Genomic DNA, 12,171 nt, shown 5'->3' on the forward strand with positions numbered 1-12,171 from the left:
CAGTTAGCTGTATACCTCTCCTGGGAATAAGTTAATTTATTGGGCAAATATTAATTATTGAATGCAACAAAGATGGATTTCAGTTGTTAGAAAGTTAATTCTTGTGCATAACTTTTTTTGGGAAGTCAAATTGTAAAAGGCTATTTTTGCTTTATGCTAGTTAATTTTCTGGCTGTAATATTTGCTCTTACTCTGGTAAGGTTTTCAATAAAATTTCACATGAAGATAGGATTTTGAACATAAAACTGAGTTTAATGATCACTCTTGTAATAGAAGGAGCACAGATTGTGAGCAGTAAGGCAGACTCTAGGTTTGGCTCTGCTGCAAACTTGCCATGTAACCATGGATAAGTTAACCAGCCTGGGGGGTCGGTTTTCTTATCTGTAAAATGATAAGTGACCACATTATTTCTAAGGTTTTCTTTACTCTTGATTTACTTTCAAGAGACAGACTTTCAGGGCGCCTGGGTGGCTCAGTTGGTTAAGCGACTGCCTTCGGCTCAGGTCATGATCCTGGAGTCCGGGGATCGAGTCCCGCATCGGGCTCCCTGCTCGGCGAGGAGCCTGCTTCTCCCTCTGACCCTCCCCCCTCTCATGTGCTCTCTCTCATTCTCTCTCAAATAAATAAATAAAATCTTAAAAAAAAAAAAAAGAAATGAGGATAGGGCTTGTGAATGCTAAGAGTTTGGTTATAGAGCCCTTTCCACTGTTTAAGGAAGTTTGTGTTTTTTAATCAGTGGTTTGAGTTTTATTAAAATAGTCATAAAAGGGGCGCCTGGGTGGCTCAGTCATTAAGTGTCTGCCTTCGGCTCAGGTCATGATCCCAGGGTCCTGGGATCGAGCCCCGCATTGGGCTCCCTGCTCAGCAGGGAGCCTGCTTCTCCCTCTCCCGCTCCCCCCTCTTGTGCTCTTTCTCTCTCACTCTCTCTCTCAAATAAGTAAATAAAATCTTTAAAAAAAAACAAAGAGAGACAAACTTTCAGTAAAGCAAACATATAATTATTCTAGGGAAGAAGAATAGAAAATACGGACTTGATTTATTTTCTAATCATTCGTACTATGGACATTATGTGTGGTATATATAGATAATGCTGATCTTGTACATATCACCTGCAAACTATATAGCATCATGGCTTAGATATTATCCGTAAACTAAAAAAATAAACTAAAATAATTCAAATTGTCATGATTGAAAATTTAGAATTAGTTAATATAATATGTTGAGTCATATAATTTTCAGATTATATTTTAGCCTCTTTCAACAAATATATGATTTGATCTGATTAATATACTTTTCAGTGCATTTCTGTCATTCTGGAGATGAACTTACCTGTGTTGCAACGTTTCTTTGCGACCAATTACTCAGTTACTACAGCCTTACTCAAAGAGAAGCAAAATTAAAAAGCAGTTATAAAAATGCTTGCCTCTGTGTTTTGGCCATTCATAATACATAGTAATTCACTTTTACAAAGCTTGATTGAATGATATTTAGGTCTAACCTTTATAAAGGGCTTGAGGTGATGTTGTTTGGCTGAAACAAAGGCAAATATTTCCTTTCTTGTCTTTCACTTCACCCAACCCCCCCACCCCCTTTTCTTCACCTGCTTGAGAAAAGCTATTTCTTCAGACAAACCTCATAATTGCCCTTCTGTGCCTGACTTGGGCCTCAGGAAAAGCCCATAGCATCTGTAAAGCTGGCAGCAAAATGGTATTTCCAGGCAGGCACAGGGTTGCTCGGTAGTGAGCCAATCCACAGCTTTGTCTGAGCAGCTGAGAACTTTGCCGGAGTATTACCACGGTGTTCAGTAACACAGACCTGTGCCATGAGCAGCTAAAGCACTGAGCAAGTGTCAGGGCCAATATTTATAGACCACTACGTAGCTGCCTTGCAGAGAGAGAGAAAACGGGAGAGAAACACGCACACAGAGGGCAAGGAAAGACAGACTACAGTGGGGAGAACAGTGGTTTTCAATATTTTTGCTTAAAAAATTCTTTTTCACTGTCAGGTTCAAACTTCTGCTGAATCATCATCATTCACCGCTGAGCTATGACAAGAGAGGAAACAAAAAGTTAAACGAGCCAGCCTGCCATAAGTGAGAAGGTAAGGAATGAGCCAGTTCAGTCTTGCTTTTCCTCGTAAACTCCCTGTCCCTGTTGGCTGCTTTGCATCAGTGAGCAAAGTTCTGTGTGGCATGTTAAAGCTAGCAAGGAGGGGCTGCTTGATGTTTAAGAATGTTCTTGGTGGCCATGTAGTGCTGAGTACTGCTCTCGAGAATGCTGTGTCCATTCAGGATACACTGAAATACGGGGTTAGGGGGGTGGGGGGGGTGGGAAAGGTGCTCTACCACTGACTTCATGTTGTGTCCCATCAGCAAGTTTCTGTTTCTTCATTCTGTCAAACTTGAAGTCTTCCGATGGGTAAATTCCTGTTTGCTTTCATATCAGGATTAAAGCAGGACCATATTACTGAGTTTACAGTCATGAGTGGTCCAGAATTGGAATAGGAGAAAAGTTCAGATGAGCGTGTGAAGACGTAGTAGGCTTGTCAGTGTAGATGCTGTGAATGTGAGCGACGCGGGTTCTTTTTAAAAGCAAGCCCGCCTGGGTGGCTCAGTTGTTAAGCGTCTGCCTTTGGCTCAGGTCATGATCCCAGGGTCCTGGGTCGAGCCCCGCATCGGGCTCCCTGCTCAGCGGGAATCCTGCTTCTCCGTCTCACTCTGCCTCTCCCATACGCTTGTTCTCTCTCTCAATAAAAAATCTTAAAAAAAATAAAAAAATAAAAGCAAGCCCACGTCCCTTTGACAGTGCATGAAAGTGAATCAAGGACTAGCTTTGGGAACAGAGAGAACAGGGAGTGGTGAGAAGTGAGAACAGTCTTCAGCGTCCAAGATGCAAATCAAGTGTCAGGGAGAGTTGATCTGTCCAAGCGACATGCTAGTTGGTTCTTTACAAAAAGCGATTCCCTACTAAAGTCATTAAATGAACATGTCTTGCTGCACGCTGGTAGTTTGTTTTCCTTTCGTCACATTTAGCACGTTGATACGTTTCTCTGCATGTTCACCATGCTGTGGGATGTTCATTTGTCATTGTTTTGTATATCCCAGGTTAACATCAAAAGCAGTGGTGCTGAAGAGGACAGAAAGAGATTGTTTTCCATTATTTTCTGATTTAGAACACCCACACAATTTATAAACTACTATGGTTTATGTCTACTACACGTGGCATGGAAAGTAAATAACGTTGCTTTGCTGGAAGTACGGCATTAACTAGGTGACATTTACCTACTGACACAGTGAAAGCTTCCCCTGTTGTTAGTTTTTAAATTGTAGCACTATAAGCGTTAGCATGATATGTAACATTTTTAGGTTGGGTTACAGATGCTGATTATAGTTCCAAAGGGTTTTCTGTGTCACATGTTTAAGTTAAAAACAATGATAATACTAAATTTTCTTGCAGAGCTTAAAGAGTAGGACAAAAGAGATACAAGGAAAAGCTAATACTCTGGCACAGATTTTGTGTTAGGGGTAGTATTCAGGCACCATCTCATCTAAAATAGAATAAACCACATCCAAAACAGCAGGTGGAATAGTTCTAAATGTAAAGTAAATATCTTAAGATGAGGCCAATCATTATAGAATATCACTTTTTATTGAATCTCATATAATTTCCCAAATAATGCAAAGTGTTTCAAAATCAGTTCTATTAATTCAGGAATGCTTTAAAGGCAATCTCACATCTAAATTTAAACTGTATTTTAACATTCATTTAATGCTTGTTTTAGCCTCTGAATCAAGCTTTTTCTTTGTCCTTTTCAAGTTCTGCTTACCAGTTTCTTAATGGGTTTGATTTAGATTTTGGACAACAATATGTTTATTTTGAAAATGCAACTGTGATTGATCTAGAATGGGCATTTCTCAATTAAATTTTTCTTTGCTACTGCCTTTGGGTAATTATAATCAAGATTACAATTTCAGTTCTTTACTCAGTGTCTTTTATTTTTCACTTTATATGTTGCATATGTACATGATAATTACTTTCTTACACTTTTTTTTACTGATTTTATTTTTATTCCTTTTGGTATCTTGTTTCTGAAATACCCTGTGGAAACTTTGGGCAGAAAGCAGGCCAAATAAAGTTAGCACAATAAAAAGAAACTAAAGAAAGTTGTCTCTTTAAACAAGAAAGCAAAGAGAAAATTGTGACATTGGTTGACAATGTCTAAAATGGAATGTATTTTGGTTGAAGGCTGGTTGAGCATTTTAAGACTTGAGATACCTTCTCAACATTGTTTTTGGCTTTAATATCAATCCTGATGGTGGTTATTTATCATATTTATAAACAGCTTTTATATATGTGTTTTATATATAGGCATATTATAAAGAAAGAATATAAGACCTTTTGTATCATGTATTAACTGTCTATTGAAGTAAGATGAATGAATTTAGCTTGAAATACTAATATTAACCTTGTATACTATCAGTCCCTTTGCTACATGACCCTTAGAAGGATCAGTCTCCCACCCCACTGAACACTTTGCTTTGCTGCTAAAGCACTCTCATTCCTGGCTCTCTATTGCTCATAGATAAAGGTCAGTCTTCTTGGCACAGTGAGTTTCTTCTTGACTGAGCTGCTACTTTGGTTCTGTATTGGTCTTCTGCTATCCTTCTGGGTTGTTTTCCATACCACTCTTGCTTACCCATGAGAGTATTTCCCCTCACTCTGTTTCTTGCTCCAGCAATATTGAACATCTTGTATTTCTCAAAACAATCTGTACTGTTTTAGTCCTTTCTGGAGTTGTTTATGTTGTTTCTATCTTGAAAATCTTCTTTTTGATCTTTGCCTTTCAGCCTCAGTGAAGGCATCCCTTTCAGGCACCGTGCTGGTCCACTGTCAGCTTCTTTGGTTTGGCCTCCAGTATAGACCTCTGTCCGGGCACTTTGCAAAGTCTTATATAATGTTTTGTGCTTCTTTATCCACATGAAGTTGTAAGCTACTTGTTGCCAGGTTTTAAATTTATTCTTTGATGTTCCTCCAAGACCTAGCAGTCAATAGATACTCAAGAACTTGAACTAGAGAAAAACTTTATTATATTTATTTGAAACTCACTTTTCTTTATAGACTTTTTATTTTAATATATTCCACAACTTTGATTAATTGCATTGAAGGAAAGCCCCTCAAGTAAATGGTAAAGGTGTTTGAAAGACTAGCAATGTTTTAAAAAGTTATTTTGTTTCTCTTACTACCACCAATCACGGTAGTGTGTATGGGTGTTTATCCATGCAAGTAGATATCTATTGAACCCCTAAAGTTATATTTGAATAATAAAGTTCAAAATTATATTGGTTAGCATGTACAAATTCAGGATATATAGCTCAAAAATGTTGTTTGATGAAATCTATCAACAAAATCAGCTAGTTGCTGCTCTCACATGGACTCCTATGACAAATTAAATGATGCCCTAGCAAACTGAAGACAGTGTTACAACTTTCAAAAGGCCCAGAGAGAATATTTGGAGAGACTGGGTCCATCTTCCTGTATCCTAGAAAATTACAGAGTGGAATGGCTCCCAATGTGCCTGATGAAGTTATACTTCCAATGTTATCTTTTGTTATAGAGATAGTTAGTGATTTAAGGAAATAATAGAAAATCATGGCTTAAAAATTTTCAAACCTGAAGGGTGATATTCCATTTCAGTCAGAAGAATTTGCTCCTCAAAACAGAAATGTTGAAAGAAGAGGATGTCAGTGTTTAAAAAAGTAGTTGCGAAATAGTCGTTGTTTCTTTTACTTTTCGTACTTAACAAAAATAAGATTTATTTTGTCTTTGTGTTTTATTTCCCCACCATACATGGCATGCTTACTTTGTATATGAAATATTTTGTATATCAGAAACAAGTATAAAGCTTTATGCACAACTTAGAGTAATTCACAACTTTTCTTATTTTGATTTTTACTTCTTAGTATATGCAACTAGCAGTTTCCACTACTGTGGAAATCTTATAAGCCTCTTTCACACATCGACTATGACTCTTTTGTTTGTTTAACCTTGAATTGTATCTGTCTTAGGAATGAAAATAAGATTGATATTTTCATAAGAACATTTGGAAGACTTTTAATTGTTTGAAATGGACCATAATTCAATCTGGAATTTCTCTTCAGTTATGTTTTGCCCACATACCTATCCTGTAGTTAAACAGTTATGGGAGAAGGTGTCTCAGGGGTTATGATTATGAATTATATGTCTCACTGGTATATCAAATAATATTATAAAACTGAAAGAGAGTGTGTGTGTGTGTGTGTGTGTGTGTGTGTGTTGTTTTTCTGGTCGTGGACACAGAAATGGACTTAGTTCCCATTAACCAGTGATGAGAGAAACCCAAGCTTGCCTCAATATTAAAAGATTATGGCAGGGCGCCTGGGTGGCTCAGTTGGTTAAGCGACTGCCTTCGGCTCAGGTCATGATCCTGGAGTCCCAGGATCAAGTCCCGCATCGGGCTCCCTGCTCAGCAGGGAGTCTGCTTCTCCCTCTGGCCCTCCCCTCTCTCATGCTCTCTCTCTCTCATATAAATAAATAAAATCTTAAAAAAAAAAGATTATGGCAAAACAAGCCAATAGAAGCAAAAAATACCCCACCCCATCAAAGAGATCGAACAAGTTTGTGGTTGGAGTAAGGCATAAAGGATTTTGCCAGTATACTAAAGTCTTATTTTATTATTATTAGCAGCTTACCTTTCCAGTCAGTTTTTCTTTAGCTATGCATGGCATAGAATTCATAGAACAGGAGAGCAGAAGAATAAATTAATCATGGAAGTTGAACCTTAAAGCTCTTCTACTTTACCTATTTCATTTTATAGATATGGGTGAATGTGGTACAATGAGTAACCACATTTGTAACTTGTCAAACATCAGCTTTTAAAGTGGCTAGTTGAGATTTTGATTAAAAAGAGAAAAAAGAAATGTGCAATTATAAGGCCAGTATTTTATCACTGTGGCTCTTCCAGTCTGCTTGTAATTGCTTTTTTTTTATTCTGTGTATTTCATCTAAAGCCGAAGTTGTCATATCTCTGTGTTTTGTATTGTATTAGACTCCTTTGCATTATTGCATAACTCCTGAAAATTAAAGCTAATAATTTTTGGTGGGATATAGTACTTTCCCACTCATAACCATAGCTTATATATATGTGTGTATGTGTGTGTGTGTTTGTGTATTTTATTATTATTATTTTAAAGATCTTTATTTATTTGAGAGAGAGATAGAGCATGAGCGGGGTCGAGGGGCAGAGGGGGAAGGAGGAGCAGACTACCCGCTGAGCAGGGAGCCTGACGCAGGACTCTACCCCAGGACCCTGGGATCATGACCTGAGCCGAAGGCAGGTGCGTAACTGACTGAGCCACCCAGACGCCCTGTATTTTAAATGACATATCTTTTCTAGCTTTCCTGATTTCCCCCATTGTCTTTGGTTGTACTACTAGATTTAAGCCCCATAACTATTCTCCTTTTCAATACAACATGGCAGATAATCCTGAAGCAAAAGACAGAAATTGCAAAAACAAATTTTTATACTTTGACTATATCTAAATGATTCTAATAGGAAATATTAGAAATTTTGTTTTATAATTTGTTTTTAAGTTATTTGTTCTAAATTACAGTTGGAATAATTTTGATTAAAACAAAAGAACGAGGGGTGCCTGAGTGGCTCAATCAGTTAAGTGTTGGACTCTTGATTTAGGCTCAGTTCCTGATCTCAGGGTCAGGAGACCCAGCCCTGCTTAAGATTCTCTTTCTCCCTCTCCCTTTGCCCCGCCCCCCAACAAACACAAACAAAACCAACAAACGAACCCCAAAAGAACCAGACATGATTTCCCACATTACATTTTTAAAAACAGAAACAATTAAAGGGGCAGGGTGGGGCAAACAAGCTGTTTTGTTCACCTCATCTTCCAGTAAGACTTTGCTTCTCTATTCCTGTCCCCTGCACTTCCAAAGAAATTGGGGTCTTTGGGCCATTCCATTCTTATTAATATTAAGGTCTCTGGAAAAAATCACTTATGTACTTAAGGAAGAAAGAGTTCTTGAACAAATGGTTGAAGGTTGTTCCAATCCTCAGCCTATGATTTCTCTTTTCACCTCCTTCATAGCAAAATGAAAGTTACCATCTTTACCCACCTTCCCAATCTGAAAAAAGTCTGATGAACTCTTAGTGAACATTTTCCCATGGATTGATACTTTGTACTTCAAATATATATTATGTATCTTTTCAAACTCTTGCCTGCTAAGAGATTTATAATTTTAAAATCTTTTCTAAAATGAAAAGGTGATATTTTAATTTTGTTTTTAATTATTAGTGAACTTGAATCTGAAGAAATTATGCATTATTAACATTTTATTCTTTATCATTGCTCTATTTGTATACTTATTCTTTTTTTCAGAGGCTGTATTTCTCTTACTGGTTTAGAAGAGTTCTTTTTTTTGAAAAAGAATCAAAAGATCTTTATCCTTTAAAGTTCTATTAGTTCTGTTCTCATAAGCTTTTGTTACTTTTTGATTTTTCTTTTATATGTTTTGAAACATAAGCATGTATTGAAATCTCTTTATTAAATCTAGTCAATATTTTCTCCATCTCCTTTGAAACTTAGAAAACTCTTTTCTATCCAGAAATAGGAAAAATATTTTTCTAGATTTTATGGTTTAATATTTTTAACTATTAATGCTATGATACGCAAGGACTTTATTAAACAAGTACTTCAGTTTTTTTTGTTGAATCATTATTCCCCTTTCCCACTTTTTGTGAAGTCATCTTTATCTTATACTTTTGTGTACAAGTTTAAATCTTCGTATTACCTCTTAATTTATATTACATTTGAAATTTTATCTCTATGGAACAAAAATGTTTTAAAAAAATTTTTTTATTTGAGTATAGTTGATGCACAATGTTACATGAGTTTCCAGTATATATAGTGATTCAGCTTCTCTGTGGTTTTGTTATACTCACCAGAAGTGTAGCTACCATCCGTCACCATACAACGCTATTACAATATCATTGACTATGTTCCTTACGCTGTGCCTTTTATCTTTTATTCCTGTGACATACTCATTCCGTGACTTACTCATTCCGTAACAGGAAGCCTGTATCCTTCACTCCCCTTCACCCATTTTGCCCATCCCTCAACCCCCATTCCCTCTGGCAGCCACTGGTTTGTTCTCTATATTTTATAGGTCTGATTCTTTTTGTTTGCTTACTCATTTGTTTTTTAGATTCCACATATGAGTGAAATCATATGGTTTTGTCTTTCTCAGTGTGAGAAAGTATGCTAATTATTCACTTAGCATAATAAAGGCCCTCTAGGTCTATCCACAGCATCTTGTAAATGGCAAGATCTCATCTTTTTTTATGGCTGCATTATAACCGTGTGTGTATGTGTGTGTGTGTGTGTGTACATACATACCACATCTTCCTTTAACATTTGTCTATCAATGAACACTTAGGTTGCTTCCATATCTTGGCTATTTTATTTATTTTAAATTTTTATTTTTATTTCAGTATGGTTAACATACAGTGTTATCTTAGTTTCAGGTGTAAAATATAGTGATTCAACAATTCTATACATTGCTAATTGCTTATCAAGATAAGTGTACTCTTTTTACTCTCTGTCTCTCTTTTTTTTTTGAGAGAAATAGAGCACAAGTGGGGGTAGTGGGGGGCAGAGGGAGAGAGAGAGAATCTTAAGCAGGCTCGATGTCCAGTGTGAAGCCCAATGCAGGGCTCAGTCTCATGACCCTGAGATCATGACCTGAGCTGAAATCAAGAGTCAGATGCTTAACCGATTGAGCCACCCAGGAGCCCCAAGATAGGTGTACTCTTAATCCCCTTCACCTATTTCACCCATCTCCTAATCAACCTCTTCTCTGGTAATCATCAGTTTGTTCTCTATAGTTAAGTGTCTGGTTTTTTTTGGTTTGTCTCTCTTTTTCTTTTGTTCTTCTGTTTTGTTTCTTAAATTCAATATATGAGTGAAATCATATGGTATTTGTATTTCTCTGGCTTATTTTGCTTAGTGTTATACTCTGTAGATCCATCCGTTTTGTTGCAAATGGTAAGATTTCATTCTTTTTTATGGCTGAGTAATATTCCGTTGTATGTATTTGTGTAATGTGTATGTGTGTGTATGTATACATACATACGTACATACACACACACACACTACCTCCTCTTTATCCATTCATTTATCAATGAACATTGGGCTGCTTTAAAAAATTAGCTATTGTAAATAATACTGCAATAAACATAGGGATGCATATATCTTTTTAAAGTAGTGTTTTTGTCTTCTTTGGATAAATACTCAATAATGAAATTACTGATCATATTGTTTTTAATTTCTGAGGCACCTCCATACAGTTTTCCATGGTGGCTGTACCAGTTTGCATTCCTGTGGGTTCCTTTTTCTCCACATCCTTGCCCACAATGGTTATTTCTTGTCTTTTTTATTTTAGCTATTCTGACAGGTGGAAGGTAATGTCTCATTGTGGTTTTGATATGCATTTCCCTGATGATGAGTGCTATTGAGCATCTCTTCATGTGTTTCTGTTGGTCATCTGTATGTCTTCTTTGGAGAAATATCTCTTCATGTCTTCTGCCCATTTTTAATTGGATTATATGTGGTTTTTTGGTGTTAAGTTCTTTATATATTTTAAATACTAACCCTTTATATTTTGACTACTTTAAATAATGCTGCAGTAAACATACAGAAGCATATATCTTCGCAAATTAGTCTTTCTGTTTTCTTTCAGTAAATATCTAGTATTAGAATTATTGGGGCATATGGTATTTTTATTTTTAATTTTCTGAGGAACCTCCATACTGTTTTCCATAGTGCCTGCACCAATTTACATCCCCACCAATATTGCATGAGGATTCCTTTTGTTAAATGTGATTTAAGCATTGGAACATGTTAGAATGTTGTTGGATTTAAGTTGCACACCTCCTGAAATTATTGTAGACAAGAGGCTTTGAGTATATTACTTATATTAAAGCAGACCTAATAAGAATATGATTCTGTGTGAGAAATTATGCATTAATAATAGTTACCACTTTTTATCAAGGGTTTCTAGATATATTTCTGGCATTCTACCAAGAAATTTAACTAATATAATTTCATTTAATCCTTTTAACATACCTGTGAATGACTTATTCTGATTTCCCTTTTTAGAATAAAGAAACTGAGACCCCAAAATATAAAGTAGCTTGATTAACCTCACCTAGCTAATAAGTGATAGGGTCATGATTTAAAATTAGCTCTGGCCAAAGTCCATCTTTTAAGAAAGCATTGTCAATTAGAGAAATTATGCTTTTTGCCATAAGTGGTAATAGATGTGAGTCTATAAGGGTCAGATACTAGGAACCTTCCCAACTTGCATCCACTTGTGGAAAAATGAGCTCAGGAACAATGATTTTCAAAATATAGAGACAAGTCAATAAAATCAGTGATATGAGGAGCCTTTTATTATTTGGGATTAGCATTGAAGATACCAAAATCGTAGGGTGGACAAAAATAATCCTATATTTTTATTTTTTATTATTTTTTAATTTTTATTATTTTTTATTATTATGTTAATCACCGTACATTACATCATTAGTTTTTTTTTTTTTTTAAGATTTTATTTATTTGACCGAGAGAGACACAGCAAGAGAGGGAACACAAGCAGGGCGAGCGGGAGAGGGAGAAGCAGGCTTCCTGCCCAGAGCAGGGAGCCCTATGTGGGGCTCGATCCCAGGACCCTGGGACCATGACCTGAGCCGAAGGCAGACACTTAATGACTGAGCCACCCAGGCACCCCACATCATTAGTTTTTGATGTAGTTTTCCATGATTCATTGTTTGCGTATAACACATCATCAAGATGAAAAGCTTTTGCACAGCAAAAGAAACAGTCAACAAAACCAAAAGACAACCGACAGAATGGGAGAAGATATTTGCAAATGACATATCAGATAAAGGGCTAGTATCCAAAATCTATAAAGAACTTCTTAAACTCAACACGCAAAGAACAAATGATCCATTCAAGAAATGGGCAGAAGACATGAATCCTATATTTTTAAATCAGTTCAGAAACAGCTAAAAAAGTCTTTTAACGTCTTCAAATTTTAGTGCTTCTATTGTTATCATTTTCTCCCA

The 12,171-nt window shown here is 36.3% G+C and overlaps 1 protein-coding gene across 3 annotated transcripts in view; it reads left to right on the forward strand.

Moving 5' to 3' along the window:
* BMPR1B (bone morphogenetic protein receptor type 1B) overlaps positions 1-12,171 on the forward strand; it is a 401,636-nt gene that overhangs the window by 242,412 nt on the left and 147,053 nt on the right. The window contains exon 2 of one of the 3 annotated variants that reach the window (XM_064584821.1): positions 2,006-2,100. The gene's annotated coding sequence lies outside the window, so the exon portion shown is untranslated. Of the gene's footprint in view, positions 1-1,797; positions 2,101-12,171 lie in introns of those variants that run through there. The other 2 variants (XM_064584822.1, XM_045880732.3) reach the window with 2 other exon arrangements.

The sequence above is a fragment of the Mirounga angustirostris genome, unplaced genomic scaffold (assembly GCF_029215605.1).
Source record: "Mirounga angustirostris isolate CCGP_5_RB_7025 unplaced genomic scaffold, mMirAng1.0.hap1 SCAF_2, whole genome shotgun sequence".
NCBI classification, from domain to species: domain Eukaryota; kingdom Metazoa; phylum Chordata; class Mammalia; order Carnivora; family Phocidae; genus Mirounga; species Mirounga angustirostris.